We start from the raw sequence: 24,826 nt of genomic DNA, 5'->3' as shown, positions 1-24,826 counted from the left end.
TGTGTAGTGATCGATGTGTGGTTTAAGCTTTTTTAGCAGATCTTTTACAAATGTGTGTGCCCTTGTATTGGGAGCATAGATCAGAATTGTGATGTCCTCTTCGTTGACTTCACCCTTGATGAGTATGAAGTGTCCTTGATTAATTTTGGTTGAAAGTCTATTTTGTTTGATATTAAAATGGCTATGCCTGCTTGCTTCTTGTGACCATTTGCTTGGAATATTTTTTTCAACCTTTTAACCTGAGGTAATGCCTTTCATTATGGGTGAGATGTGTTTCTTGAATGCAGAAGAATGTTGGATCTTATTTATGCACCCATTCAGTTAGTCTGTGTCTTTTTATTGGAGAATTGAGACCATTAATGTTGAGAGATATTAATGACCAGTGACTGTTAAGAGTCTTGATTTTGATGTTGTTTCCAGTCGAGCATTTGTGTAGTTGTGTTTTTGCCATGGTATAGTTATCTATTTCCTGAGTAGTGTTGGTTGTAGCTTGACCCTTTGGGATGGAGTTTTCCTTCTAGTACCTTCTGTAAAGCTGGATTTGTGGATAGGTACTGTTTAAATTTGTTTTTGTCATGGAATATTTTGTTTTCTCCATCAATGGTTATTGTTAGTTTTGCTGGGTAAAGTAGTCTGGCCTGGCATCTGTGGTCTCTTAGGGTTTGCAGGATCTCTGTCCAGGCCCTTCTGGCTTTTATGGTCTCTGCTGAGAAGTCGGGTGTAATTCTGATAGGTTTGCCATTAAATGTTATTTGGCCCTTTTCCCTTGCAGCTTTTAATATTTTTTCTTTGTTCTGTATGTTTTGTGTTTTGATTATTATGTGACGGGCAGTTTTTCTTTTCTAGTCAATTCTATTTGGTGTTCTGTAGGCCTCTTGTATGTTTATAGGCATCTCTTTCTTTAGTTTGGGGAAATTTTCTTCTATGATTTTGTTGAGAATAGTTTCTGGGCCTTGGAGTCTGATATCTTCTCTTTCTTCAATGCCTATTATCCTCAGATTTCTTCTTTTCATGCTGTCCTTAATCCCTTGGATGTTTTGTGTCAGGAGTTTTCCAGATTTGGCATTTTCTTTAATGGTTGCTTCAAGATCTTCGATTGTATCTTCTAGGCCTGAGATTCGTTCTTCCATCTCTTGGATTCTGTTAGAAAAGCTCACCTTTGTGTTGCTTGCCTTCTTCTTTGAGGTCTCACATTCTCGTTTTTCTTCTGTCTGTGTGTTTATCATTGAGTCCATTTTCATCTTCAGATCTTGAACTAATTTTTTGATTTCTTTCATCTGATTGTTTGTATATTCCTGAGTTTCTTCCATTGCCTCTTTATATGTCTTCAGAGCTTGAAATGTTTTTATTGATTTCTTTCATCTGGATGTTTGTATTTTCCTGAAAATTTTCCAATTCCACTCTATCGGCTTCTTTTATGTCTCTCACCTCTTTGGGTGTTTCTTTCTGCATTTGATTATGAATTTTATTTGTTTCCTCCATTATCGTCTTCATTACTAAGGATTTGAGGTCATTTTCTTGTATTTCCATTGTGTTTGAGTTCTCTGGGTTGTTTTCTTTGGAATAGCTGGGATCTGGAGACGCCATATTGTTCTGGGTTTTTTTGCGTATGCTTTTACACTGTCCTTTAGACATCTTGCCATCTATGTTTTTGTTGGTTAGCTTCCAGAGTTGGATGGAGGGAGTATGATGATAGATTCACCCGTTTTCTCATGATTTCCCTAGGCCAGAAGCTCTGATGCTTCACTGGTGTGAATGGCAGGAGGCTAGCCCCGTTGTTTTGTACTCTCACAGCCAGTGATCCTCAACTCCCCTGCACTGTGGGTCCTGCAATCATTCTCAGTCTCTGAATGTGTGTTGGGTCAGGTCAAAGTGTCCACAGCCTTCTGGGTCCCCTGCCAAGGCCAGCCAGGGACACTGGGCCCGAGCCTTGCGGCAAGTTCTGCTAGATTCTCAGGGCCTGAACCGTCTGCCGAGCGCAGCTAGGGACTCTGGCCCCAAAATGCATGCAGAGTCCAGCCAGAGTTTCAGGGCTGGGACTGCATGCCAAGATCAGTTAGGTTCTTTGGGCCCAAAGTGCGTGCCGTGGTTAGTTATAGTCTCAGGGCCTGAACCTCCCACCAAGCTCAGCCAGGAATTCTGGACCCAAACTGCACACAGGGTCTGACCAGTCTTAGGGCCAGGACTGCACAAAACACTCAGCTATAGTCTCTGGACCCTACCTGCCTGCCAAATGCAGTTACGGATTCTGGCCCCAAACTGCACGCTGATCTCCACCAGAGTCTCAGTGGTGGAATTATGCACTGAGCTCAGCCAGGGACTCTGGACTCACACTGCCCTCTAAATTCAGCCAGGGACTCTGGGCCTAAATTGCACGAAGTGTCTAGCCAATGTCTTAGGGCCGCAATGTGCACAAAGCTCAGCTAGAGTCTCTGGGCTCAATCTGCCTGGCAAGTCCAGCTACGGACTCTAGGCCGAATCTGTACACTGAGCTCAGCCTGTGTCACAGCAGCTGAACTGCGCGCTGAGCTGAGTTAGTGTCTCCACAGTGGAACTATACACTGAGCTGAGCCTGCATCTCAGGCGGAACTGGTCGCTTAGCTGAGCTAGCATCTCAGTCGGAACTGCGCGTTGAGCTGACCTAGCATCTCCGCGGCGGAACTGTGAACTGAGCTGAGCATGGGACTCAGGGGCTGAACTGCCCTCTGTGCCCAGTTTGGGTCTCAGCGCACCTCGAGGCCCAAATTCTGCCCAGAGTCCCCTCTCCCACAGCAACTCCCACTGGCCACCACACCAATCATCTCCACAGGTGGGCTCCCAGCTTCAAACCTCAGCCGCTGCCCCCGCTGCCACTGCCCCCTCTGCTGCCGCTGCTGCTGCTGCCGATGCCACTCTGATCAGAGAAAATCTGCACTCCTCCCGTGTGCAGGGGCACACAGGTCCTCTGCACCCTGGTCTTTTCGAACCGTGGAGCACTCCTGCGGCAATGGTGTGGGGACCTCGGTGTTCCTGGTTCAGAATTGTTTGCAATTCTCTGAACTGTTCACTGGAGCTTCCAAACACGGTCCACACATCTCACTGCCATCTTGGATCTCCTTTTGTTAATGTTCTTCGTCTGGGCCGAATTCCCCATCCATGCCAGTCAAGTGCTTCTCCATCTAACCCATGGCGGCCTTCTTTTCCTCCTCAGGTCTTTCTCCTTCTTCCTTGTGGCAGTCTTTCTTCTTCCCAGAATGCCTACTGATATTTTTGAGTTGATTTTGTATCCAGCCACATTGCTGAAGGTGTTTATCAGCTGCAGGAGTTCCTTGGTAGAATTTTTAGGGTCACTTACATATACTATCATGTCATCTGCAAATAGTGATAGTTTGACTTCTTCTTTTCCTATTTGTATCCCCTTGATCTCCTTTAGTTCTTATTGCTCTAGTAGAACTTCAAGTACTATGTTAAAGAAATATGGAGAGAGCATGTATAAGTCAGAGTTTCCCAAGGAGCTGGAACAGCTGAGGAAGTTCTTCAATGGAGGAATGAGCTCCAAAACACCTGATGAGAGCCTGAGAAGCCATTTTGGGCAATGAGGAACACTCACTGACTTTGTGGTAATGAGGGATGCAAACACCAAGGGAACCAGGGGCTTTGAGTTTGTCCCATACACCACTGTGAAGGAAGTGGATGCAGCTATGGATGCCAAACCACACAAGGTGGATGGAAGATTTGTGGAACCCAAGAGAGCTGTGTCAAGAGAAGATTCTCAGATACCAGGTGCTTACTTAACTGTGAAAAAAGATGTTTTGCTGGAGGTATTAAAGAAGACACTGAAGAACATTACCTATGAGATTGTTTTGAAGAGTATGAGAAAATTGAAGTAATTGAAATCATTTCTGACAAAGGCAGTGGGGAAAAGATGGCCTTTACTTTTGTCACATTTGATAACCATGACTCTGTGGATAAGATTGTTATTCAAAATATCATACTGTGAATGGCCACAACTGTGAAGTAAGAAAAGCTCTGTCAAAACAAGAGATGGCTAGTGCCTCATCCAGCCAGAGAGGTCGAAGTGGCTCCAGAAACTTTGGTGGTGGTCGGGGAGGTGGTTTTGTTGCCAATGACAATTTTGTTTAAGGAGGAGAAAGCTTCAGTGCTTATGGTGGCTTTTGTGGCAACCCTGGTGATAGTGAATATAGTGACAGTGGAGATAACTAAAATGGATTAGGTAATGATGGAAGCAATTTTGGAGGTAGTGGAAGCTACAATGATTTGGTAATTACTACAATCAGTCTTTAAATTGTGAACCAATGAATGGAGGAAACTTTGGAGGCAAGAGCTCTGGCCCTTATGATGGTGGACACCACTACTTTGCTAAACCATGAAACCAAGGTGGCTATGGAGGTTCCAGAAGTGCCAGTAGCTATGGCAGTAGCAGGAAGTTCTAATTACATTACAGCCAGAAAACAAAGCTTAGCAGGGTCGGAGATCCAAAGAAGTGATAGGTAAGCTACAGGTTACAACAGATTGTGAATTCAGCCAAGCACAGTGGTGGCAGGGCCTAGCTGCTACCAAGAAGACATGTTTTTAGACAATACTCATGCAAAAAGAACTACTGTATGTGTGGCTAACTGTATAACAGGCTATTTTAGTTTCTGTTCTGTGGAAAGTGTAAAGATCCCAACAAAGAGTTTTACTGTACACCTTTTTTTTACCCATGGTGTTGATTGCTAAATGTAATAGTCTTATCATGACACTAAATAAATGTGTTTTCTAAAAATAAAAGAAATACATTCTCTGTGCATATATGTGTGGTCTGACCTCAGGCATCTGGGGGCATTGGGACTGTGCTAACTGCTGAGATGAGCAAGCCTTGCAGCTGTGCCCATCACTAACTAGTTCCAGTGATTTGCATGCCCTCACTGTACATCCTTAGGGACTTCTTCATATACCAGTCACACCCTGTGCTGTTGTCATTGATGTCAGGACTCATCTTGGATATGAAGACCCTTGCTCAGTTCCTTGGGCTCCTGTTTCTCTGGTTTCCAGGTAAAAAGGAATATACTGGAAAATTCACTGTTGCATTGTGTTTAGAATATACTAGCATTTGAGGGAATGTCCTCTCTTATCATGCTTAATAATGTGGGTATTTATTATGCCTCCATGTCTAGGTGTCAGATGTGACATCCAGATGACTCAGTCTCCATCTTCCCTGTCTGCATCTCTGGGAGACACAGTCACCATCACTTGCCAGGCAAGTCAGGGCATAAGTAGTTATTTAAGCTGGTACCAGCAGAAACCAAGGAAAGCTCCTAAGTGCCTGATCTATCTGGCAACCAATTTGGAAAATGGCATTCCATCAAGGTTCAGTGGCAGTGGGTCTGGGAGAGATTATTCTCTCACCATCAGCAGCCTAGATCCTGAAGACATTGCAGATTATTACTGTCAACAATATGATGAGTATCCTCTCACAGTGATACAAGTCAGAGCATAAACCCTGTGAAAACAGAAGTGAGAGGCTAGGGTAGCCTAGTTGCTCTTCCTCATGAGTTACTCACCAAAACTGTTTCTTAGATGTTTTTGGTAGAAGGGGATAAATATACTGTAATTCTCTTTATTTCTCTTCATCTCTAGCTATACAGAGTACCAGTGTCTTTTCTGCCTTAACAGAGGACACAATTATTACTTGTGAGGAGTTATATTCCCAGAAGGGACTCATAAAGAACAGTAGAAGTTTCTGTGGACCTTCCAAGCATACATTGTTTAAATAAAAAAAAATTTAAATTCCAGTATTTAAAAGGTAAACAAATCTTACAGGGAGAATCTGATAATAGAAAGGATTCTTGGTTTTTTTATTTTCTTACAAAATCTAGAGTACAAGTGTCATAGAAAGGGAAGGTTGCCCTACATGATTCTCTGCTGTGTTTTGAAATTCCAGAAGTGGTTATTGAGGCTCTCAGCTGTCTGCAGCATTTTATACAGTATTCTTCTGGTTCTTGTGTCCACTCTCCTGCTTCCAAGAATCAAGCAATAATAAATCTTGATCATATGTCTTTAAGTCCCACTATGAAAAGTGGAATACAGGTATGTCTATATGAATCATAGAGAATGAAGGGTTCTTAAACATGCTTGCAGAAGTGATATTGATGAATACATTATATCATAAAATATAGTTTTATAAACAAAGCAAAACACTGATAGAATAGCAGTGATCTATACTTCATTCTGTATCTTTCATTTTTTTAACAGAAATCTTACATGGCTAAGATATATTTCCTCTCTCTTTATGAGGTCCCATTCATCTACCAACCTATTTGTGCACTTACAGTACACATAGTCTTAATTACCCTAATTTTGTACCATAGGAAACAGTCTAGTCAGAAGATATAAAATTTTCTTAGCTGTGCTGCACATTGACATTCTATGTAAATTCTAGACTGTGTTTATCAACTTCAGAGTCTCTTTCAGGAATATAAAAGTTGGATTACTTTGAGTTTATGTAGAAATTGGAAATGACATACATTCAAACAAATTTTCAGGTATGCAATGTCACACTATGTCCACACATATCCACAAATACAAATAAATAAATCAGTGGATATCAGTTTTTTATTCTATAATATAAGGAGGCTTATGTTATAATCACAAATATGCACAGTTGTAATTTAAAATAATAACATTCTCAACAATCATGAACATAAACATTTTTATAGAGCTCTGAAGATGTAAGATCACAGATAAATACTGAAAGATACCAAGACTCTGTTCCATGAGTAACATGTGATGATCCAAATTACACTTCTCTTCTTCGAATTTTTCGATTCTATTTTAACTGTAATATGTGTTGAGATTTAATACTAAGATATAATCTCACACACACATAAACACAAATAAATGTAAATATAAGTTTATTTTTAAGTGAATACATAGAGACAGAGAGATGGCTAAGTGGTTAAAGATGTTTACATTTCCAGAACATCCATGTTTTTGGATTTCCAGAATTCAGATTTGGTGGCTAACAGCTACAAGGAACACTATAGGCAGGGGATCCAATGTCCACTCTTGGCATTGTAGGTACTTGCATACAATTGCCAAAAAAGGAGAAAGAATGGAGAGAGGAGAGCCATAAGTCAAAAAATAATAATAATAAAGCTTTAAATTTAATTACGTTTTAAAATTTATTTATTTACTTATTTATTAATTTTATATCCCAATCATAGGCCCTTCTCTCATTTCCTCCTGGACCCATACTTCCTCCCTCTTTACCCACTCCTTCGTTCCTATTACTCAGAAAGGGGGAGCACCCCTACCTTTTCAGAGACAGACCCTGTGCCTCTTACTAGAGGACCCCCATGAAGTTATATCTGCCCATCAGCTACATCTGTGTAGAGAGCTTGGGTACAGTCTATGTATGATCCTTGGTTGATGCTTCAGTCTCCACAAGATCCTCTGGGCCCTAGTTATTTGGCTCTGTTGGTTTGCACTCCCACCAACAATGGAGAATTGTTCCCCTTTTTCCATATCTTTGCCAGCATGGACTGTCACTTGAGTTTTTTATCATAGCCATTTTATCTGGTATACGATAGAATCTCAGAGTCATTTTGATTAGCATTTGTCTGATGAATGAGGGTGGAGACCAGACCTGGGGAGAACTGGGGCAGAAGGACAGAGGACCTACTGAGAGAAGAAAAACTGTGGGCATCTCTATGACAAAGTAGAGACCAAAAGAAAGTAGGCTTCTTGGGGAATATTGGGGTGAATCTACTTGTGACTCTAATATCAGGGGTCTTAGAGACTGAAGAGGACACCTTCTAACTAGACAGGACTCACAGTGGAGGGAGAGACTGTCCAACCCACCCACAAAAACTTCAACCCAAATTTTATACTGCGTACAAGATGTGGAGGGATAAAGATGGAGCAGATGGACCATCCTGAGTCCCACCCCATGGGAGAGCACAAACTTCTGCCACTGTTGACAATATTATGCTATGCTCACAAACAAGAGCATAGCATAGGTATTCTTGAGATCCTCCACCCAGCAGCAGATCAGAAAAAAATGCTGAGACTCACAGACAAACATTTAATGAAGCAAAGGGACTCTTGTGTAAAAGTAGGTGGGACAGAATGACCTGGAAGTGACAGGAGCTCCACAAGAAGACCAACAGAACCAACTAACCCTGGCCTAGAGATGCTCACAGAGACTGAAGCACCAACCAAGGGCTGTGCATAACCTTGACCTAGGTCCCCTACACAGATGTAGCCAATATGCAGCTCAGGCTTCTTGTAAGTCTCCTAGTAAGGGGAGCAGGGTCCGTCTCTGACATGGATTCTAGGGCTTGCATTTTGATCAGTTCCCCCTGGCAAGGCTGTCTTGACACTTTTTAAAAAATGTTTTGTACATATGTTTTGCTTGCATGTTTGTAAAATCATTACATACATACCTAGTGGTCACAAAGGCCAGAAGAGGCACCCCTGGAACTGAAATAAAAGATAACTGGGTTGCTATGTATGGACCTAGAATCAAACTCAGGTCTCATTAAATAAAAGCAGTCCTCTTAACTACTCCTCATTCTCTCAAGTTCCAAAAGAAAAAAAGCAACAGTGGACATTGGCTCCCCTGCCTATAGTGTTCCTTGTAGCTGTTAGCCACCAAATCTGGATTCTGGAAATCCAAAAACATGGATGTTCTGGAAATGTAAGCATCTTTAACCACTTAGCCATCTTTCTGTCTCTATGTATTCACTTAAAAATAAACTTATATTTACATTTATTTGTGTGTATTTGTGCACACGCATGCGTGTGTGCATACTGCATATGCATATGTTTGTGGGAGTCAGTGTCTACTTTCACTACATTCTAGAGATCAAACTGAGATCATCAAGCCTGGCAAGTGTATTTTTACCTAAACCTTTATCCATGGAGAAATCTCTCTCCTGGAAAAGTGTCTTTGCTTTGTTTTGTTTCATTTTTTAAAACAAACTCCAGCCATTCGATTTACCAATAAACACCCCAGGAGGCAGATGCTAGTATGAGGCCTGTTAGTTTGCAAAAGCAGAGAAAGCTCTCAGCTAGCTGACCTTCCTACTCAGCCAACATCCCAGAAGGAAAAAGCCCCTTCTCCTCCACGCTGTCTTAAAAACTCTTCAAACTGAATGCCCTTCCTTTTTCACTCTTTAATCCCCACTTCAGGTGGTTACAGCAGATGCAGATGAATGATGACAATCTCTCCTTTGAGTTCAAACTGGGGGAAGATGTTTTCTATTCTTTTTCTCTAAATTTTGTATTATTTTTTGGCATGTACATTTATATTATTATACATAAATAAAAAAACTACATAAGCAAGAAGAATCACGAAACAATCAGGGATTATATGAATGTTACATTCAAGACCATATAGTTTAGTCTTACAATTAACTTTAGTTGTTTAGAGATGAAGATGTTTTTAGGTCTAGATAGATGTTTTAAGTTGACAAAGATTAGATATGATAGGTATTGATTCTCATTCAGAATTTTAGCATCACCAAGATAGGAAAGATGTTTCCTACAGTCTTGCCAAATACTATTAGCCAAAACACCATGAATGGGGGAAATATTTTACTGAGAAATTCTACAGGAAACAGAGTCTAAATCCTTAAGTTTAATTGCTTGGCAAAAAAGTTTTTATTTTTCATTTGTCTTAATCATATACCCAATACTTTCCTTGCAATATGAAACACTGTAGTAGTAAATCTGGTATAATGATAAAATTACCATAACTTGGTAATCACTGGTGTCTAATAACACGGTCTCTATTTAACCATTTTGTTAAAATGTGAACCAATGTTTTAAGAGTTGAATACTATCCACTGATTTGTCTCAACCCATAAAAGCATTTGTCACATTAACTTAATAACCTGAACTTGAACCTTGGAACTCACAATAAGAGGAATGTGGTAACTAGCAACTGTAATCTAAATAATTACAATGAGAAGTGATAAGGAAAGACAGGGAACCACAAGAAATCCAGGATCAGGGTCTCAGTACACAGTGTAGCAGACGTAAGTGAGGCTATACAGCAACAAGGTAGAAATGGAGATGTGACTCTTAAAACGTGGCTTCTGGGGGAAAAGTGTTTTTTTTCCTTTTTTATTATTAATTTATTCATATTACATCTCAGTTGTTAGCCCATCCCTTGTATCCTCCCATTCCTCCCTCCCTCGCACTTCCTCCCCCATTCCCCTCCCCTATGTCTGTGACTGAGGGGGACCTCCTCCCCCTGTATATGCTCATAGGGTATCGAGTCTCTTCTTGGTGACCTATTATCCTTCTTCTGAGTGACACCAGGAGTCCCCACCCAAGGGACATGGTCAACTATGGGGCACCAGAGTTTGTGTGAAAGTCAGATCTCCTTCTCCACTTAACAGTGGAGAATGTCCTGTCCATCGGCTAGTCTGGGTAGGGGTTCAAAGTTTACTGCCTATATTTTTCTTGGTTGGTGCCATAGTTTGAGGAGGACCCCAGGGCCCAGACCCACCTATAGTTTTCTAGGACCCTCTGGATCCTTCTATTTCCTCATTCTCCCAGGACTCTCATACCTAAAGTCTCAATAGGATGTCCTCCCCTCTGACCCACTTTCCTGGTAGGTAAAGTTTTTCATGGGGACGTACCCCTTGGACTAGTGTCTTGATATAAGTGAGTATATACCATTTAACTCTTTTTGCTTCTGTGTGAACTCACTCATTATGATAATTTCTAGTTCAATCCATTTGTCCACAAATTTCAGAAATTCCTTGTTTTTAATAGCTGAGTAGTATTCCATAGTGTAAATGTACCACAGTTTCTTTATCCATTCTTCTACTGAGGGACACTTAGGCTGTTTCCATGTTCTGGCTGTTATGAATAAGGCAGCTATGAACATGGTTGAGCATATGTCCCTGTTGTGTGGTATATTCCAAGGAGTGGAATAGCTGGCTCTTGAGAAAGCCCTATTTCCCATTTTTCTGAGAAAGCGCCAGATAGAGGAAAAGTGTTTTTTATCTGCACTTTTATCCAAGGGAAGAATATCTCTGGCCTGAGAGGCTCTTTATTTATTTGTTTGTTTGCTTACTTATTTATTTATTTATTGTTTGTTTGTTTTATTTAAAAAATAAACGTCAGTTAAACTAAGCAATGGTGAGCAATTTACTAAAAATAATAAAATAAGGACTTATATTTAAAATACATAATTATGAAAATACTGGAAGAAACAAACTTGAAATGCATAAAGAGATTATTTTATTTTACTTGCACAAGAGTATAAAAGCACATGAAAAGCTTTAGTTTTCCTTTCTGGCTCTCCTTCCCTTTTCATGCATGCCTTTTTTGCACTGCCTCTGCTGGAATCTCAGACATCTCTTCTCATTTTGAATTGAACTGGAAATATCCAAAGAAACATTTTCTTGACTGGGTTTCTGATAGTGTGCATTGGAAATATCTTCCTTTTCCTGCTTAGGTTCCTTCAATAAGTTTCCTATAATGAACCAATATTTGTGATGTTGAAACATGACCCAGCACAGTTGAGTCACAGTTAGTTCCAGCAAAGCTTCTCTGCCTCATGGTTGTAGCTATTCTGTGCCACCTTCCACATTCATTTTTTACATTAATAAAATAGAAAAATATTTTTCTGAGAGGTGTGATAAAAAGCTACCAAAAATTTTTGATAAGGGCCATGTTTAAAGAAACCAAATGATGCCAGAAAATGGGGATTATTTGGGGTTCTAAAGTTAATTCAGGCCCCTTCATGTGCATACAACAGAAAAACTGGGGTAAATGAGTCAGAGGGATGTCAGTGGATGAAAGGTCACAGTAAGTTCTGGGAGAGTAGCTGAGATGGGAAAGACAAGGCTGGAAACGGTTTGATTTCAGGAGCTAGAGCAGAATGAGGAAGAGATCTGATTCCACTATCCCACACCACTGCAGCCATAAGTGTCCTCAGGTCCTTCTGTATTTTCCCAACTCACATCTTTGTTATTTCATGACTATCACAAAATAAGACCATTAACTTGGAGAGAAAAAAGATTCATCATTGAGTTAAGTCAGAGTAGGAGCTCAGTGCAGGAACCCAGAAGTGGGGTTGAAGCCGAGACAATGGAAGCCAAGACCACCTGTTCAGGAAAGGAGCAGTCTGCAGTGGGCTGAGCTCTCCTACATCAATCCATAGTCAGGAAAATCTCCCCGAACACTTGCCCACATTCCAGTCTCATGGAGCTAATTCCTTGATAAAGTTCTCCTCAGATATTTCTAGTTTTGTGCCTTGCTGAGAAAATCCAACCAGCACATTTGAGCACTTGTGTATGTTTAAGTCTGTGAATAGATAGAAGAAGTAATAATTACATTATTTCATGATTGTGGCTGCTTGCCCTCAGGCTTCTACAGTCTAATTTACAAGGATATATTGGTAGTAGATGTAAGAGGTACCATAGAAAAGAGTTGTGGCCACAGATGAAAATAAAACTACAAGTACTTAGACCTAAGAACATTGATTTTGGGGAGCCTGGATAATGAACTGTCAACATTTTGACAATTTCTCCAGTAGGGGTTAGCAAGAAAATACTTCTTTCCAGTTATGGGGTACTGAACAGAAAGGACAGTTATCACTATAATGCTAGAAGGGAGTCATGTTCTTAGGTTATTGAACCACTTAGCACCCAAAGATAACCTTAGGTCCTCTGGCCACTTTCATGAGAGCCACTTGTGCTTGTTTCACTCTCATCCTGTGGAAGGTGGTGATTCTGAAATTTCATTGTTTTCATTTTAACCACCAAAAGAAAAAGAACCCTCTTCCAAAATGCTATCCTGAGATCAATATTATGGAGCATGATTCACCTGGCTTCTATATCATACAGCAGCTCAACTGACCAAGTATTTCATTACTTATGTCAAACCTAAATTGTACACATTATATATATATATTACATTTTTTAATGTTTATATGGTAATGGAGACCAAGGGAGAAATTCAAAACACAGTACGCATTATAGAATCCAATGGCTTTAAGATCCAAATGATGACTGTCTTAGATGATGAAGGGAATGGATATTTTTCAGAAATTTTCTTTTACTAAAATAAAGCTGTTGTTGTATTTCATCCAAAATGATGGGTTTAATCCTATGTTAGTCCTTGTATACCATTAAATGATTTAAAATATAGGTGGCATCTAACCATATTGGTGACCATCACATGCATGAAGACAATAGGAAAACAGATTCTTGCTTTGAGCTGGTGTTTGTATTGATAGGTCTGATTTAACGTAGCAGGTACTGCACATAGTTGAGATTGTCCCTTAGTATTAAATCTCAACACATATTACAGTTAAAATAGAATTGAAAAATTCAAAGAATAGACGTGTAATTTGGATCATCTCATGGCACAGAGTCTTGGTAACCTTCAGCATTTAGCTGTTATTTTACATCTTCAGAGCTCCATAAAATGTTTATGTTGATGAGTGTTATTATTTTAAATCACAACAGTAAATATTTGTGATTATAACATAAGCCTCCTTATATTATAGATTTTAAAACTAATATATTACAAGGGATGGGATAAACATTGAGATGTAACAAGAATAAATTAATAAAAAAATAAAGAAAAGAAAAGATTAAAAAATAAATAAATAAATAAATTTTTTATTTGCGAATAGAACTAAAAAAAATAAAATAAAATAAAACTAATACATCTACTGATTTATATATTTCTATCTCTGGATATGTGTGGACATAGTATGCCATTGCATACCTGAAATTTTTGTCCTCTCCATCCACTAGGGTGACTTGTGGATTGAGTATAGATCATTAGGCTTTTTGGGTAGCACCTTTACCAACATTGAGCCTAATGTCTTGTACTTTCTAGATTTTGATGGTGTAGTTATGGATAAAGTGATATATATCCCATGAGCATGGAAATGTATGGTGTGGAGCAACCAAGATAATAGTCATTGAATTGGTAAATTATAATCCAAAGGTCAAATTTTGTCCAGCATTTTGTTTTGGAAACAAAGGTTTACCATAACATACAAAAATATACTCTTCTGACTGGATATGAGCACTGAATATGGATGGAATGAAGGAGTATGTGACCCCTGGATCTATGGTCATCAGAGCTGAAGGTTCTTTGACAGAAGGAACACAAACAAAGACAGAGTGTACCCATGTGAAGAAATTTTATCATAACAATTCTAAAGGATTTTTGAATTTAATCTTCTTGAAATCTTTCTTTCTGGAATTACCTATAGCTTCAATTATCTATTTAATGCAATGTATGTTGAGATTTGTGCAGATTGTCAGTGAATTTTGAATGTATATTGTTTTAAATTAGTATATTTTTTCACAAGGCTGAAATCATCTCCAACTCAATTCTCACACTACAGCATGAAAAAAAAAAATAACAATGAAATAACCATGGATTAAAATAGATTTATTCTTATTCTATGGCATTACCTAAAACCTAGGGCAAAATTGTATATAATTGTATTTCTTATGTGTTAAAATACTTTTTCCCACAATATTCACTAAAATATTTGACATTTGAAACAACCAAGTGCTGGCAATGGCATGCCCAGGGACTTTACTCCAAGGCGTAAAAAACATGCAACTTGCTTGACAAGTATCTGAGCTTACAGTATCCTCCATATAAACCTGAATGGACAGGAGTTGAACTGCCTGACAAAGATCTGATACCACCTGACACCCAAGTTCATCAGGTGTTGCAATGACACCTATTAATTTCATAATGGTTGTTTTCATTCTCCTCTCCTCTTTCCTTATCTTGATGTACACCCCTTCCCTAGTTCTTGGTTCTCCAAAAATCATTGAGCACATAAAGATAGATGTTATGCCAAAATCAAGTAATAATACCTGGCCAGCAATTCATGCTTAAGGATAAAATGTCTCTCATGAGGAAGCAACATTAATTTGGGAAAAAGACAAGAAAGTGTTCCTTACTAAATTTTTAATGGTTTATTATTTACAAATGGCATATGAAGAGCATAAGGCATTGAGTAAAGAAATTTCTGGGGTTAAACCTTTGAGTAGACAAAAGGAAAAATACCTATGCATTGTAACTTTTAAGAAAAGGCCTGGGTGAATTCTGAGAAAGGCATAAACTGGGAGTTGAATGGTGGGCAAAGCAGCTTGGGTTAATGACTTGACCTTTATGGAAAGATTAGCTGCCACAGATAGCAGACCTTGGAATTGTCATAATAATAATAAAGATTAGCTGCCACAGATAGCAGACCTTGGAATTGTCATAATAATAATAAAGATTAGCTGCCACAGATAGCAGACCTTGGAATTGTCATAATAATAATAAAGATTAGCTCAGTGGAATCGATTTGAAGACCCAGATATGAATCCACACACATATGGTCACTTGATTTTTGACAAAGAAGCCAAATCCATTCAATGGAAAAAGGATAGCATCTTCAACAAATGGTGCTGGTCTAACTGGAGGTCCATGTGTAAAAAAATGCAAATGTTGTGTGCTGGAGCATCTTCTGGGTATATTCCAAGGAGTGGAATAGCTGGGTCTTGAGGAAGCCCTATTCCCAGTTTTCTTAGATAGCACCAGATAGATTTCCGAAGTGGTTGTACTAGTTTGTATTCCCACCAGCAATGAAGGAGTGTTCCTCTCTCCCCACATCCTCGTCAGCATGTGGTGTCACTTGAATTTTTTATCTTAGCCATTTTGATGTGTGTAAGATGGATTCTGAGAGTTGTTTTGATTTGCATTTCCTTGATGACTAAGGAGGTTGAGTATTTCTTTAAGTGTTTCTCAGCCATTTGATACTCCTCTGTTGAGAATTCTCTGTTTAGTTCCAAGCCCCATTTCTCAATTGGGTTATTTGGTTTGGTGGTGTTTAATTTCTTGAGTTCTTTATATATTTTGGATATTAGACCTTTGTCAGATGTAGGATTGGTGAAGATCTTTTCCCAGTCTGTGGGCTGTCGCTTTGTTCTCTTGATGGTGTCTCCTGCCTTACAGAAGCTTCTCAGCCTCATGAGGTCCCATTTATTACTTGTTGATATTAAGGCCTGGGCCATTGGTTTTCTGTTCAGGAAGTTGTCTCCCTTGCCAATATGTTTCAGGATCTTCCCCACTTTTTCTTCTAAGTGACTTAGTGTCTCTGGTTTTATGTTGAGGTCTTTATTCCACTTGAATTTAGTTTTGTGCGTGGTGACAAATATGGATCCAGTTGCATTTTTTTACACATAGACCTCCAGTTGGACCAGCACCATTTGTTGAAGATGCTATCCTTTTTCCATTGAATGGATTTGGCTTCTTTGTCAAAAATCAAGTGACCATATGTGTGTGGATTCATATCTGGGTCTTCAATTTGATTCCACTGATCGACCAGCCTGTTGCTGTGCCAGTACCATGCTGTTTTAATTACTATTGCTTTATAGTACAGTTTGAGATCAGGTATGGAGATTCCTCTGGATCACCTTTTATTGTACAAGATTGTTTTAACTCTTCTGGATTTTTTGTTTTTCCATATGAAGTTCAGAATTGAACTTTCAATGTCTTTAAAAAATTGTGTAGGTATTTTGATAGGGATTGCATTGAATCTGTAGATTGCTTTTGGTAAGATGGTCATTTTTACTATGTTTATTCTCCTGATCCATGAGCAAGGAACATCATTCCATCTTCTCAGATCATCTTCAATCTCTTTCTTCAGAGTTTTGAAATTTTTTTCAAACAAGTCCTTCACTTGCTATTCCTCTCCTTGGAATATACCCAGAAGATGCTCCAGCACAGAATTAGAAAATTTGCTCAACCATGTTCATAGCAGCCTTATTCATAATAGCCAGAACATGGAAATAGCCTAAGTATCCCTCAGTAGAAGAGTGGATAAAGAAACTGTGGTACATATACACTATGGAATACTACTCAGCTATTAAAAACAAGGAATTCCCGAAATTTGTGGTTAAATGGATTGAGCTAGAAATGATCATAATGAGTGAGTTAACCCAGAAGCAGAAAGAATCAAATGGTATATACTCACTTATATCTGCATACTAGCCCAAGGGGCATGTCCCACGAAAGCCTTCACTTACCAGGAAAGTGGGACAGAGGGGAAGGCATCCTAGTGGGACTCTAAATGAGAGACGCATGGGAGAACAGCAAAATAAAAGGATCCAGAGGGTCCTAGAAATCTACAAGTAGAACAATATGATAGGCAGATTTGGGCCCAGGGGTCCCGCTCAAACTAAGGCACCAGCCAAGGACAATACAGGAGGTAAACTTTAAACCCCTTCCCAGATCTAGCCAATGGTCAGAATATTCTCCACAGTTGAGTGGAGAGTGTGATACGACTTTCTCACGTACTCTGGTGCCTCACATTTGACCATGTCCCCTGGAGGGGGAGACCTGGTGGCACTCAGAGGAAGGACAGCAAGTAGCCAAGAAGAGACTTGATACCCTATGAGAATATATAGGGGGACGTAATCCCCCTCAGGAACAGTCATATGGGAGGGGAATAATGGGAAAATGGGGGGGGGGGAGGAATGGGAGGATACAAGGGATGGGATAAACATTGAGATGTAACAAGAATAAATTAATAAAAAAATATCATAAAAAAATGCAAATGGACCCATATTTGTCACCTTGCACAAAACTCAAATCCAAGTGGATTAAAGACCTCAACATAAAACCAGAGACACTAAGTCACTTAGAAGAAAAAGTGGGGAAGAGCCTGGAACATATTGGCAAGGGAGACAACTTCCTGAACAGAACACCAACAGCCCAGGCCTTAATGTCAACAATTAATAAATGGGACCTCATGAAGCTGAGAAGCTTCTGTAAGGCTGGAGACACTGTCAAGAGAACAAAGCGACAGCCTACAGACTGGAAAAAGATCTTCACCAACCCTACATCTGACAAAGTTCTAATATCCAAAATATATAAAGAACTCAAGAAATTAAACACCACCAAACCAAATAACCCAATTGAGAAATGGGGCTTGGAACTAAACAGAGAATTCTCAACAGAGGAGTATCAAATGGCTGAGAAACACTTAAAGAAATGCTCAACCTCCTTAGTCATCAGGGAAATGTACATCAAAACAACTCTGAGATTCCATCTTACACCCATCAGAATGTCTAAGATCAAAAACTCAAGTGACACCACATGCTGGCGAGGATGTGGGGATAGAGGAACACTCCTTCATTGCTAGTGGGAATGTAAACTAGTACAGCCACTTTGGAAATCTATCTAGTGCTATCTCAGAAAAATGGGAATAGGGCTTCCTCAAGACCCAGCTATTCCACTCCTTGGAATATACCCAGAAGATGCTCCAGCACACAATTAGAAAATATGCTCAACCATGTTCATAGCAGCCTTATTCATAAAAGCCAGAACATGGAAACAGCCTAAGTGTCCCTCAGTAGAAGAATGGATAAAGAAACTGTGGTACATTTACACTATGGAATACTACTCAGCTATTAAAAACAAGGAATTCCCGAAGTTTGTGGTTAAATGGATTGAGCTAGAAATTATCATAATGAGTGAGTTAACCCAGAAGCAGAAAGACTTAAATGGTATATACTCACTTATATCTGCATACTAGCCCAAGGGGCATGTCCCACGAAAGCCTTCACTTACCAGGAAACTGGGACAGAAGGGAGGACACCCTAATGGGCCTCTAGATGAGAGAAGCATGGGAGAATGGCAAAGTAGAAGGATCCAGAGGGTCCTAGAAACCTACAAGTAGAACATTATGATAGGCAGATTTGGGCACAGGGGTCCCACTCAAACTAAGGCACCAGCCAAGGACAATACAGGCGATAAACTTTAAACCCCTACCCCGATCTAGCCAATGGTCAGAACATTCTAGACAGTTGAGTGGAGGGTGGGATATGACTTTCTCATGTACTCTGGTGCCTCATATTTGACCATGTTGCCTGGAGGGGGAGACCTGGTGGCACTCAGAGAAAGGACAGCAGGTTACCGAGAAGAGACTTGATGCCCTATGAGCATATACAGGGGGAGGAAATCCCCCTCAGGAACAGTCATAGGGGAGGGGAATAAGGGGAAAAGGGGAGGGAGGGAAGAATGGGAGGACACAAGGGATGGGATAACCATTGAGATGTAACAAGAATAAATTAATAAAAAAAATTTAAAAAAAAAAAGATTAGCTGCCACAGATAGCAGACCTTGGAATTGTCATAATAAGGGGAAAATACGATTTTTAAAAAATATATTAAAGTTTAAAGGATGCAGCTACATTTTGCTATACTCAAGGATTCTTCAAAAGATGCCCAGCTAGGCATCAAGCTGAGCTTGAGAAATTAACCACAAGTTGAAGCAATGTCTAGTATTTCTTACAAAAGTAGCCCAAAAGTACTAATGCCTAGTTGTTAATGTCTGGTTCAACGTAAACTACAAATGCTGTGCCCTTCAGCCAAGAACAAAGCTGGAGAATTCAAGCACTGAAGTTAATAAGAGATAAAATGATGTGCTTCTTTTGGGGAGTTAGTGGTGTGGGGCACAGACATAGAACTTGCTTCTGTTTCCTGAAATTTAGATGAAGTTGAAAATCTGCAGAGTTTCATGCAACTATCATGTGAATTAACTGACTTTACTTCCTTAAAAATTGTATGACATTACTTCCCTAAAAAACTAACAACAGAGGTTTATGTTCTGTGGTACGCTTGCTTGCTTGTATCCCTGCTTGCTAGAAGCTACTGAGAGCACTGTTTGTCAGCTTGCATTAAGCATCTAATCCTAGGGTTGATTTTGCTTCTCTCCCATTCATCTCTGCTACAAGGAACCTAACAACACCTAGAAGTGCTAGGGCTGGTCCCCCGCAACCAAGTCTCCTTAGCCTAACCTTTAGTTGCAATGGTTGTCTCTGCTACAACACTCACACAAACATGAATTGATACTCAACGAGTGCAGAAGGAAACATGGATTTGCACATACACCAAAACCTTTTTAGATAAAAATTATAGAAAATGATAACTATGGTCTATTCAGCTGACATAGCACAATGTTTTATTTTACATAATAATTTCAGAATATATTCTTCTTTATGCATGATACAATGTAGCCTAAATAGAAAATATGTTGCTATTAATGAAGATATCATTAAAGTATTTAAATCATAAGACCACGTCCCCTGGATGGGGAGGCCTGGCGGCACTCAGAGGAAGGATAGCAAGTTACCAAGAAGAGACTCGATATTCTAAGAGCATATATAGGGGGAGGAGGTCTCCCTCAATCACAGACATAGGGGAGGGGAAAAGGAGGAAGTGGGAGGGAGGGAAGAATGGGAGGAAACAGGGGAAGGGCTAACAATTGAGATGTAATATGAATAAATTAATAAAAATAAATTAATAAAAAAGATGTAAAAAAAAAAAAAAGATTGCTCTTGTCCACTGGCAGTAACTTTCTTGCTCTTATAAGGTGAAGAAGGGTATTTGGTGCCAAACAAAAGCTTTATTTCTTTCTCTCCATTTTTCAGTGCTCTACTACTGAGTGGAGGGTGTCCCATAGGCTCTACTGCTATGTTTGCTCTCACATCATTGCTGCTTCATATCCCATGATCCTTTTTTTTCACTACATACAGAGGATGTATTGCATAGAACTTTTGTCCCTGGAACCTTTATGTGCTCTCCTGACAGATCTGGTGTCTTTTCATCCTGACCAGGGACAGTGAGAGAATAAATAAAGGACATATTGACAGAAAAGCATACAGTAAAGCTGGGGTCAGGTGGAATTTTGCTACTCTCTTCACCCCCACACACCTAGAATCTTAACCTGTCTATTAGGTAAAGTAGAGGAGAAGGAGTTAGCTGATCTCCACAGGTGATCTTTGTAGACCTCCTTAGGAAGAAGTCTTTTTACACACTGATCAATTGTTCATAAACACTCATACATAAAATTGTTTATAAACACTCATAAATGCGCATGCATTTCAGAACTAACCCTGGCTAGCTGTGGATCAATATTGGAAAGGAAGTATAGATAAATATGGTGGACCTCTGCATTTAAGTTTAATAGTTTGGCATACTCCCAAGGAGATCCTTGCCAGCTGTCTTGAGCCTGGCCCATATCAACAACTTTCTTTGCCAATGTTTCGTGAATTCAATGCCTTGGAATCCTCTAAGTATCCATGCTATGTCAATTATATATATATCCATGCATAATTTGCTCACTCAGGTCGCACACCCTAACCAGGTATTAATAACTGCTTTTCATTAGGAACTACAGGGATGGCCACAAAGGGATGTGCAACTTTGTAGAAGAGGGCACATTCCAACACAGCTGAATGATTGTTGAGAGCACATCATCTTCCAAGGAAGGTGCTGTGGTTAGCAGAAAGAGTCATCAACAGCCTCACAAAAGCTTTTGAGTCATTTAAACAGGACACTTATCATGGTCACAAAGCTATAACTGTAACTTATAATTTTTCAGGCATAAAGAGAGAAAACTCCAGATGCTGACTTTCTAAGGAGGGAAGGAATGGGAAAGAACATTTAAAAATGATGGTGTCCAGTTAGTTGAAGGTAGTAAGTTGATGGTGGCATATGTTATCATGAATAGTCTGTACTGTGAGGACTATAGTACAGCTTTACATCTATTACTTGTTTACAAATTTTCATATTTTTCAAAATTTAAATGTATATTTTTATCTTATCAATAACTAAGTATGTCTATCATTATTGTACATTTCTCACCACTGACTACTGGTATATAGTAGCAACCACAGCACAGAATTCTGGGAAATGAACCAAAAAACTCTCTCTGACCTCATGAATATGTACATGTCCAAATTAAGTTGAATTCTAAAACATCTTCCTTAGTGAAGATGGACAAATATGTAAGGCTAGCAGGAAGTCCATGTCACAAACCATGTAAGAAGAAAAGTAATCTTCTCTCAGAACAACAAAGCCAATCTGTCCTCTGAGTCCTACAGGGAGACATTTATTTCAAAAAAACACATAATGCCCTGATAAAACACAGAATATTGTGTCCAGAGGCAAGATGACACAGCCCCGCAGCTGTGCCCATATCATCTAGACCCAGCTGATTTGCATGTAACCAGAGAACATTCCACTTTCCTGAGGAATTTTAATAGTCTATCACACCTGGGCAAGAATCAGTATCAATCAGGACACAGAACAGATGTGAAGGCTCTTGTTCATCTCCTATGGCTGCTGCTTCTCTGGGTCCCAGGTATGGAGGACAGCAGTGCTGATCTCAGTGTGGTCAGAAGAGCTGCCTGGCATGACAGCAATTCCTACGAGTTGACTTTTGAAGGCAGTATTATATAGTTTTTGTTATGTTTTCTTTATTTCCACACTCTTTGGTGCCAAATGTGACATCCAGATGACCCAGTCTCCATCTCAGACTACATCACTAAGAGACAAAATCACTATCAAGTGTCAAGCCAGTCAGAACATTGGCAGTGCACTAAACTGGTATCAGCAAAAACCAGGGAACTCTCCTGAGCCCCTGATTTATCATGCATCCAGTTTATACCCTGGGGCCCCATCAAGGTTCAGTGGCCATGGGTCTGGGAGAGATTTCACCCTCACCATCAGCAGTTTGGAGCCAGAAGATATTGGAACTTATTACTGTCAGCAGTATATCAGTTACCCATACACAGTGGAACAAGTCATACCATAAAGTGTTCAGTAAAGCAGAAGTGGAAGCCTGGGCTGCCTCGGCTGCTCCTCCTAGTGCTTTACCCCCTGAGATCATTATTCAGAATCAGCTGGCTTTGAAGTGCACTGAGTGCCTTTGGAATAAGTGACTATGAAGTTTTCTCCTCTTCCTCAGTGCATGCAGGAAAGGCAGGACAAGGTCACTCCTGATTTAGTAAAGATGTAGTTTACTCAGGAGTCATCTGAATTATGGAATCTATTAGGATTCACACAGCAGAAAAAATCAAGGGGGATTTAAAATAGAATGAAAAAAGGAAGGATGAAAGAGAAAAGGGGAAGAGAAGGAGTTAGAGTCTACTGTGAAGCCTCTTAAAATTACTTTTATTGGTACATACAGACTTTATAAATATGTATGTGAGGGCATAGCATTGAGTCAGGTCACTGTTAGGTAGAAAAATAGAAAGAGGGGTCACAAATAGACAAATAAAGTGACAAACTTTCCAAGGATAAAGATGATACATTTCTAGTGTCTTTCTCATATGCCAGATCTGACTAGAGGTAAATGCTTGAAGTCCAGGCAGGCTTTTTGTCCTGCCAGCAGACTGCCTGACAGTTGTTCAAGTTCAAGGCTGGATCAAGACAAGATTCAGCAAAATTTCTGGGCCTATCTTTCTCCCTGTCTTTATATAAGCTGACCAACCAACAATGGGAGAAGAATATCCCCTCACAGTTTCTCAACACCCCCAGATATCAAGAAGACATCATGTTTCATATGTATTCCAGTGATTTCAGACATGCAGGCAGATGACTTTACTCATGAAGCTTTCTTTCCAGCTATAAATCTCACATGTCTCCTTATAAGTTATTTTTAGCATCAGTAGTGTATTCTTGTATTGTAGATATTGAGTAGTCTGGTCAGTATTTTGTATGCACGCAGAAGGAAAACTTAATTTTTAAACTTCCCTCTTGAGGCAGAATGATGTTTGGAGCCAGAAGAGGTAGGTGACTAAAGAAACAGCATCACCCACACTCAGTCACAAAATGGCTGATCCATATATGAACTCATAAAAATTGTGATAGCTCATGCAAACCTGCACAAAGTCATATTAGACAAAATCCTAGATGAGAGAAGCAGAAATAGACACAAAGTTCTACTCCTTACCAAGAAGTTATTTGTAGTTATACCTCCTGGCAAAGGAAAAGCCAGTTTCTCCAATGTTATGTCATACTCTCCAATGTATTGTCACAATTGTATATTGGAAAAAATACCATGTATTTCACAAATGGTTATTACGTTTTACTATTACTTTTAAATAATACTTTACAACTATTAATGACTTCTAAAACTTCCCATCATTTCCTTTGTAAAGTTGTCTTTAAAAATGAACCAAAAATAACTTCCTCTCCACTCCACCCTTCTCACTTCCACATTCTCCTACTTTCTTCCTTTTCCAATATGGAGACATTACATTGGAATTTCTTGTCCTCAATGCATCAAAAGCAGAAAATTCTATCCATACTTGAATTTTACATTTCAGCATAAACTTACTTAAAAGAAAAAGCCTAGTGTCAAAGGTTTAAGGCAATATCAGTCACAGCATAATGAAATAAAATTCCTGTTATGTGAATCCCAACGTTGGAGCTGAAAAGACTCCTAGTAGTGGACGGGGCAGAACCCCAACCAACCCACAAAAATATTGTCCTAAAGATTACCCTGCCTACAAGATGTACAGGAATAAAGATGGAATAGGGATTGAGGGAATGGCCAACCAATGACTGCCCCAACTTGAGACTCTGACACTATTAATGATACTCTGTTATGTTTACAGACAGAAGCCTAGCATGGCTGTCCTCTGAGAGATTCCACCTAGCAGTGGTTCAATACAGATGCTGAGATTCACAGTCAAACATTAGGCAGAGTTCAGGAAATCTTGTGGAATAGTTGGAAGAAGATAGAGGGACCCAAAGGGGCAAAACTCTTCAAGAAAAACAACAGAGTTAACAAACCTAGGTCCATTGGGACTCACAGAGACTAAAACACCAACCAAAGGCATACATGGACTGGACCTAGGCCCCATAAACATATGGAGCTGATGCACAGCTTGACCTTCATGTGGGTCCCCTAGCAAGTAGAACAGAGGATGTCTCTGACATGGACTTTGTTGCCTGCTTTTGAGTCACTTTCCTCTTACTGGGCTGTCTTTTCTGGCCTCAGTGGA

General features: G+C 39.6%; 1 pseudogene and 1 gene segment (V, D, J or C); both read left to right on the top strand.

Annotated features, from left to right (window-relative positions):
* Nucleotides 1–24,826, top strand: part of LOC127186512 (immunoglobulin kappa constant-like) — a 670,804-nt gene that overhangs the window by 530,435 nt on the left and 115,543 nt on the right.
* Nucleotides 3,468–4,433, top strand: LOC127186510 (heterogeneous nuclear ribonucleoprotein A1-like; annotated as a pseudogene).

Source organism: Acomys russatus, unplaced genomic scaffold (genome assembly GCF_903995435.1).
Source record: "Acomys russatus unplaced genomic scaffold, mAcoRus1.1, whole genome shotgun sequence".
Classification (NCBI taxonomy): Eukaryota; Metazoa; Chordata; class Mammalia; order Rodentia; family Muridae; genus Acomys; species Acomys russatus.
This window is presented reverse-complemented; position numbering and strand designations above follow the sequence as displayed.